This window comes from Lithobates pipiens, unplaced genomic scaffold (assembly GCF_037356315.1).
Source record: "Lithobates pipiens isolate NorthernLeopardFrog02 unplaced genomic scaffold, aLitPip1_a1.2 Scaffold_10, whole genome shotgun sequence".
NCBI lineage: Eukaryota > Metazoa > Chordata > Amphibia > Anura > Ranidae > Lithobates > Lithobates pipiens.
Window position 1 is genome coordinate 62,110,176 of NW_027507686.1, and position 8,295 is coordinate 62,118,470.

Below are 8,295 nucleotides of genomic sequence, written 5' to 3' on the forward strand. Positions count from 1 at the left end.
GTGGGTTTGCTAATGTTAATTATCCTACCTTTGGCTTCACAGCTCAGAGCAGTGCTTTTCTTGCATTTGTCTTATTGCACAGAGTGGCCCTGAACACCCTCTTCTGGGGTCCCCCACTCACACTACATGATCCTCTTTTCTGTGTGTCCCCATAGCAAGCTGCTTGCTGTAGGGGCACAGCTCTGGGCTCATTTCTGAGCCTGGCTGTGTGCATCCATTGATACACAGAGCAGCTCAGTCCCACCCTCTGTTCACATGAATTGACTGACAATAGCAGGAGCTAACAGCTGTCGCTGCTGCCAATTCCCTGTGAGAAGAGGAAAATAGGGGAGAAAAGACCTGAAGACGGGACAGCGCTGGATCACTGACAGGCTCAGGTTAAGGTTTAAAGAAGGGGGGAGGGAAATCGTTAGTGGGGTGTATTTTACTTTAATTCAGGGAATGCATTAACCTCTTCCCTCCAGCCACACGCATATATGCGGCCTCACGGCAGGTGGGCTTTAACTCCAAGAGGCTGCTAATATGCAGCCGTATGTCAATCCAGAACTGTGCTGAAAAGCGCACGCCCTGTGCGCTCCAAGCACACTCACTGGCAGGGATTGGAAACCTTCTGATGCATACTTGTGATTAGGAGCTTTCCATTCATGTAACCGCTGTGACAGCCAATCAGGAGCCAGGAGGCGCCAGCTGGATGGGGTTAAGGTAAAAAAAAAAAAAAAAAAACACAGGCTTTAGAGCCACTTTAAAGTGGTTGTAAACCCTTACAACACACTTTTTGCTACAGGTAAGCCTATAATAAGGCTTACCTGTAGCTACCCTGGATATCTCCTAAACCTGAACAGTTTAGGCAATATCCCCTGCCGTTGCTTCAGTTAGACTGTGCCATTACCGGCTGCTCCTGCGCAGTAGTGATGTCATCTCGGCTCCGTCCAATCACAGTGCCGGAGCTTGCAATACCCGGAAGTAACTCCGGGAGAGATGTCACAGGCCGGAGTGGTGAATGAGGACCACTGTGGGAGCTTCGATGTAAGGTAAGTAATACGTAATGCTATGCATACTAGCTCATTATGCCTTTGTCTTTTTTTTTTTTTTTTTTTGCTAGGGTTTACAACCATTTTAAGTAGTGTATGTATATAGATTATTTTTGGAGAATTATGCCCCATACACACAGTAAGATTTTCCAACAGAAAATGTTCAATGGGAGCTTTTTGTCAGAAATTCCGACCGTGTGCATGTTCCATCGGACATTTTCCATCGGAATTTCCGTCACACAAAATTTCAGATCTAGATCTCAAATTTTCCGACAACAAAATCCATTGTCAGAAATTCCGATCGTGTGTACACTATTCCGACGCACAAAGTTCCGCACATGCTCGGAATCAAGCAGAATAGCTAGACTGGCTATTGAACTTCATTTTTCTCGGCTCGTCATACGTGTTGTATGCCACCGCGTTCTTGACGTTCAGAAATCCTGAAAAGATTTGTGTGCCCTTATGTATGCAAGACAAGTTTGAGCCAACATCGTGAGAAAAAAAATCCATGGATTTTGTTGTAGGAATGTCCGATCAATGTCCAATCGTGTGTACGGGGCATAAGGATATCATTCTGTGTCACTTTAAGGTATTTCTGGATGCTATAATAACAATGTCACGGTAATACAAAAGATACACTCTAGGACTTTATGGTACCTACTCTCTGCTGTTTAGCTGAGGCTGTATATTTTTTGCCATCTAGTACAGGTTCACTTAGAAGGGTGACCCCTTTGTGTTTGTAAAAAAAAAAAGGCAAAGCAACCCTGTAAGAAAATAAAGCTTTGGGTGACACTTTCTGGTGTGTCAGACACTGCTTTTCCCTGCAAGCCTCTGTGGTTCCTCCCATGGATCCCTGTATCACTATTAGGGATGAGCCGAACACCCCCCGGTTCGGTTCGCACCAGAACCTTCAAACGGACCAAAAATTTGTACGAACTTTAGAACCCTATTAAAGTCTATGGGACTTGAACGTTCGAAATCAAAAGTGCTAATTTTAAAGGCTTATATGCAAGATATGCAACAGACAACACCAGCAATAAGGGGTATCTTCAGGTGTATACTGTGCTGGAGGCACACAACACCCACTTTAACTTCTGCAGATGCCTGTATTAGAGAACACCAGCAATAAAGGGTAGATACAAGTGTATACTGTGCTGTGTTGGAGGCACACAACACCCACTAACTCCTGCAGATGCCTGTATTAGAGAACACCAACAAAAAAGGGTAGATACAGGTGTATTCTGTGCTGGAGGCACACAACACCCACTAACTCCTGCAGATGCCTGTATTAGAGAACACCAACAAAAAAGGGTAGATACAGGTGTATACTGTGCTGGAGGAAACAACACCCACTTTAACTCCTGCAGATGGCTGAGAAAAGAACACACTGTCCCTGCCTATCTTGCTCTTTCCCTGTACGCTGGAACACACTACACAAGGCTGCCGCACTGGCAGCCTTATATAGTGTGGGGCGTGTACTAAACCCCCTGAGCTATAATTGGCCACAGGCATCCTGCCTGTGGCCAATTATGGCTCTCCTCGCTGCTGGCGCTGTGATTGGCCAAGCATGCAGGGTCACAGTGCATGCTTGGCCAATCATGAGCCAGCAATGCACTGCGATGGCGTAGTGCATTGTGGGCCGTTCTTGCCACACGAATTTGGTGCGAACGGTCCACAAAGTTCGGAATTTGCCAAACAGCCGATGTTCGAGCCGAACATACATTCGAGTCGAACACTGAGCTCATCCCTAATCACTACTATGTTCTGTAGTGAAGTAGGGGTCAGTGGAAGAAATCACAATGGCCAGCAGGGGGCGCACTATTTGGCACATCCAGAAGTGTCAGATGGCACCCAAAGGTCTGCAATTGAGCTGTTTCCATGCACCATCTAACAAAAGGGTAAGTACATACGCTGTTCTTTTATAGGGTGCCTTTGTCCCATCTTTTTTGGTGACAGGGTCTATTTACATTTAGCCATGGAGGACCAATATGTGAATAGTGTTTAACTAAAGGTCATTGCTAATACTGATCCTTAATCACAAAGTGGTTAAACAGAAAAGCTTTGCTATTAGGGGTGGTTCTAAGGAACAACATCTTTCATAAGAGTTCACTGGCAGCTAAAGCCTGCTCACATTTCAACAAATAATCAGCCAAATATCTGCGCATTAAACCCTTTTGTGAAATGCTATCAAAGGCCCGGACGGATTTCACACACTTTCCTGCTGGCTGGAATTTTACAAGTCATTGGCCAATTTTTAAAGATCGCACAAGCCAATTATTTTGGAATTCCTTTGAGCAGAGCTAATGAGTGAAGGAGCACTTTAACTGGCTGTATACACCTACACACACACACACAGACGTTAATCAAGGTGACAGCAGCAATTAGGCATCCATAATTCCTTTATAGAGCCGAAATTAAATCCCTTTATCCTTACTAATATGGTCTGCATTTTTTAAAAATGGAGATGCAGAAAAGGGAGCTTTCAGTATAGAGCAGTGATTCTCAACTAGGGTTCCTCCAGAGGTTGCTAGGGGTTCCTTCAGCATTGGGCCATTTCTGCCTCTCGAATAAGTTCCCACCGACACCATCTTTTTAGCTATCTGTAAGGAGGTAATTCTTCCCAATGACCACAAGTGTAAGGACCATTCCTCTCACTGACCATCACACTAATGTATCATGAGTTGTAGATTTCTAATTTTTAGCAGGGGTTCCCCAAGCCTGGAGAAATATTTCAAGGGTTCCTCTGTGTTGAAAAGGTTGAGAAAGACTGGTATAGAGGGTATAGCTTTGAAATGTACTGACTGCTGTTATTTCGACTTTATTTGAATTTTATATTTGACAACGCTAGGATTCATTATTGATTGGATTCAAGAAGGAGGGCAAGAGAAGAATTGATGTCTCTCAGTGGCAAGAAATGCTTCTCGGTGTCCCTGTCTCTGGCACTGACCGCCACCAGTTTTTCGCTTCTCTTACTTTAGCTCAAAGACATACAAAAACCGGTCCTACAGAATGGCCATGGCAGGTGGAGAGCCAATATGACAAAATCTCCTCTCACCTGTATGTCTTAAGCTGGATATACCCTATACAATTTTCTGTAGATTTTTTTTTCTTCAGATTTACCAAAACCATATAATATGAGACTTAAGACTTTCAATTTGTATGCAATCAGGCAGGCCCTTCCACTACATGATTTTGCTAAATCTGAAGACAAAAATGTGCAGAAAATCGAATAGTGTGTATGAGGGGTTAGAAATATAAGAGGACATATTGGACCCCAGTAGAAAAAAAACGAAAAATGTACAATTTAAGTAGAATACTCTTTTTAACAAATACTTTTAGAGAAAACCAGTACTCTCAATATTTATTTTAAAAATATAACCGTTAAAAATAACAGTTTTTACAGGCATCATTGATAAATGCGTTGTAACAATACTAATTAACCCCATATTAATCATTCAATACCCTTACCCCTATAATTATTATTTTTTAGTTAATTATTTTTGTTTTATTTACCAATCCTATGTACTTTTTTTCCTTTATTTTTGTATTGCCACATTTAAAAATAGTACACAGTATAATAAAAAAAAAAAGCCTTAATTTTAGTTTCAATCATTTTTATTACGTTTATTACAAAATCAGTCAATGTGTGCAAAAAAGTAAATTATTACAAAATCAGTCAATGTATTGCTAAATCAGTCAATGTGTGAAAAAAAGCCTTACTTTTATTTGTAAATTCAACTTTGCCATGCTTTGTGCAAGAAACAGAAATTTTGTGTCATTATAAACAGCACACATTATATGATAAACTGCACTTTGTTGTTAGCTACAATAGCATTTAAACAATTATTCGGCAAGCAAGAAATAAAGCTTAGTTTTTTACTTTGTTACTTTTTTTTGTCTGTAGCTTGCATAGAAAATAAAATAATTTTTGCAAGACAGTATTGCCAAAATGGATCTGTTTTTGTCCCCCCAAAAAATAAAAATTGCATTACTTTGGTATTGTAAGTAATTGCATTGTTGTTGTTGAATCAATATCAGTAATTGTCCATCATAGGCATACATGTAAGTTTGGGGAGCTGAAATGGTGATCGGTTTTTAATTTATGGTGCCTTCATACTGTGCGCTTAATTACATTTAGGGGCAATCATTTTAACTGCATTTAGGTACCATTTACATATTGCATATTGGGAATGAACGTTCCCCCTAGCGAGTTTTAAACAATTCCGCGTGTCACGCATAGGGCAGTCCTTTCACTTGAAAGGGCTGCCCTATGCACATTGAAGCTCATGCACCTTTTTTTTGGGTGATGAGCTTTGTGCGATTTTTAAATGTGTTTTGTCGTAATTGCCACACGATTCTGTTGCACAACAATCAAGGAAAAATTGTACCAGGTATGGGGTGCCACTAAGAATAATGGCACCTAAAGGCACGCTGCACATTTTGCTGCGATTGCAAATCACCAATTGTGAAGGCAGCCTTCGAGAAAATCAAATTCTGAGCATCCAGGATAGGTTTAGTCAGCCTAAATGTGGCTGAACATATATCATGCATCTAACCTGTCTAACAAGGTTAAACCTGGAGCTGGGACCCCTATAAGAAGAAAAAAACTGATTACACTTCCCAGATTATTTCTCCTCCATTTAAAAAAGCTAAATGTAGGCGTGCCAGTGTGAATGAGGCCTAATCTGCATGTGATTACCAAGATTAACTGTCACAGAATCAATGGCCAAAGGTTATGCTCTCTGAACAGGCAGATAACAGGTGCACGCTGCTAGTTCACAGCTACAATATAGAGTAGACTGACGTTTTGACAGCATGGAGAACTGTGGCTCAAGCTAGCCATATACTGATCAATATTTGGCTGGTATAGCAAGGACTGGAAATGTTTTAATCAGCGTGTGGTCATCCCTGCTTGAGAGAAGTTGATCGTTTTATCAACTTCTGTTTTAGGGACATAATGCCACGTACACACGATCAGACTTTCCGGCAGACTTGGTCCAGTGGCCCAGAATCCGTTGACAATTTGATCGTGTGTAGGCTCCAGCGGACTTTTTTTCCCAAAAGTCCGGCGGACCTAGAAATAAAACATGTTTCAAATCTATCCGAATGACTCAAGTCAGACGGACTAAAAATCGGGAAAACCGTTCATCTGTGTGCTAGTCCGACGGACCAAATATGACACAAGGGCAGCTATTGGCTACTGGCTACTGAACTTTCTTGTTTAGTCCCGTTTACGTCATCACGTTCAAAACGAACAGACTTTCGAACGGCCTTAGTCCGGTTGTGTGTGGCCAAGTCCATTTTGTCCAGAAAGCCCGTCGGACCTCCGCCGAAAGTCCGTCGGGAAGACCGCCGGACCTAGTCCGTCTAAAAGTCCGGTTGGGTGTACACGGCATTAGGAAGACTTTTCTCAATCAGCGATTGCAGCTGTGGGCGCTGCTATAGAATACAATGTAGCAATTGGGGAATTCCTTCTTCTATATCGTTTTTGTGCATGGACGAATCTTATTTTTTTTATTTTATTTTTTTACAGTCAGTCTGCTAGATAAAAAAAAAATAATAATCTGTGCAGGCCTGCTTCATAATACTCATCTCTAAATTGCAGACATTAACCTCCCTGGTGGCAGCGGCGGAACTATAGGGGTCGCTGCAGTCGCACTTGCGACTGGGCCCTGCCGTTCTGCCGCTGTGGGGGGCCCAAGACCTGGCATCTCCCCTGCACCTCTGGCTGGCACTTTAGAAAGCACTGGGGGGAGGTGGAAAGCGGCGATCGGCAGCTCTATGGTGCTTGTGAGCGGCGGGATGTGCCTGGGGCTTGTAGTTCTCTCTTCCCGAGTGTCAGTGTATACAGTGGAGAGGAAAGGGGAGGGGCCTCTGACCCGGACAGGTATCAGTTTCACTTTCAGTGAGTCGCTCTGCTTGTACACAGATTCTGATACATGCCCTGGTCAGAGGCCCCTCTCTTCTCCACTGTATACACTCGGGAGAAGAACTACAAGCTCCAGGGAGATCCCCCTGCCTGTGGACACCATAGAGTTGCCGATCGCCGCCTCCCACCTCCACCAGCCAGGTACAGGGAAACCTATGGAAGGGGGGGGGGGTGTCAGCTGTCTGGGTACCCTGATGTAAAGGGGGGCCCTCTGGGGACACTAATGTAAGGAAGGGGCCCTCTGGGGAGACTAATGTAAGAGGGGTTGCTCTCTGGGGATACTAATGTAAGAGGGGTTGCTCTCTGGGGATACTAATGTAAGGATGGTCCAAGAATACAGAAAAGCTGCGCCAGCCCTCTAACCAATTATGTAAAAAAAGTGAAATAATAAAAATATAAATAATTAATATATAAATGATTGATGCATCAAAAAAACCTCAAGTGCATAAGAAAAAAAGTGCATAAAAAATGACAATGCAAAAAGTCCATTCATAGAAAGTTCATGTGTAAGTCCATATGATTAACAATTATGTTTTTAAATGGAGACACCACAGTGATTCAACACACTCTGAATGCGCACGAAGTGCCCGTCACCGTATAGTGAGTGCGCTTACCAGAGGGTATATAGATTGGAGCGTTATAAATAGATGGTAGGTCACACCAAAGTAATCCTCCTTATAATGGGTCAGCTCTCCGCATCACAACAGCACTCACGAAAAGGTAATCTATTCCGTGGTCCCAAAAAGGTACTCAGTGGTCCACAGGAAAGAAAGGAACCAACATAGCGTAATAACGTTGAGACAATTTATTAAAAATAAAAAGTAGCGCACTTACATGTAAGTCGAAAGTAAATTGTCTCAACGTTATTACGCTATGTTGGTTCCTTTCTTTCCTGTGGACCACTGAGTACCTTTTTGGGACCACGGAATAGATTACCTTTTCGTGAGTGCTGTTGTGATGCGGAGAGCTGACCCATTATAAGGAGGATTACTTTGGTGTGACCTACCATCTATTTATAACGCTCCAATCTATATACCCTCTGGTAAGCGCACTCACTATACGGTGACGGGCACTTCGTGCGCATTCAGAGTGTGTTGAATCACTGTGGTGTCTCCATTTAAAAACATAATTGTTAATCATATGGACTTACACATGAACTTTCTATGAATGGACTTTTTGCATTGTCATTTTTTATGCACTTTTTTTCTTATGCACTTGAGGTTTTTTTGATGCATCAATCATTTATATATTAATTATTTATATTTTTATTATTTCACTTTTTTTACATAATTGGTTAGAGGGCTGGCGCAGCTTTTCTGTATTCTTGGATTATTG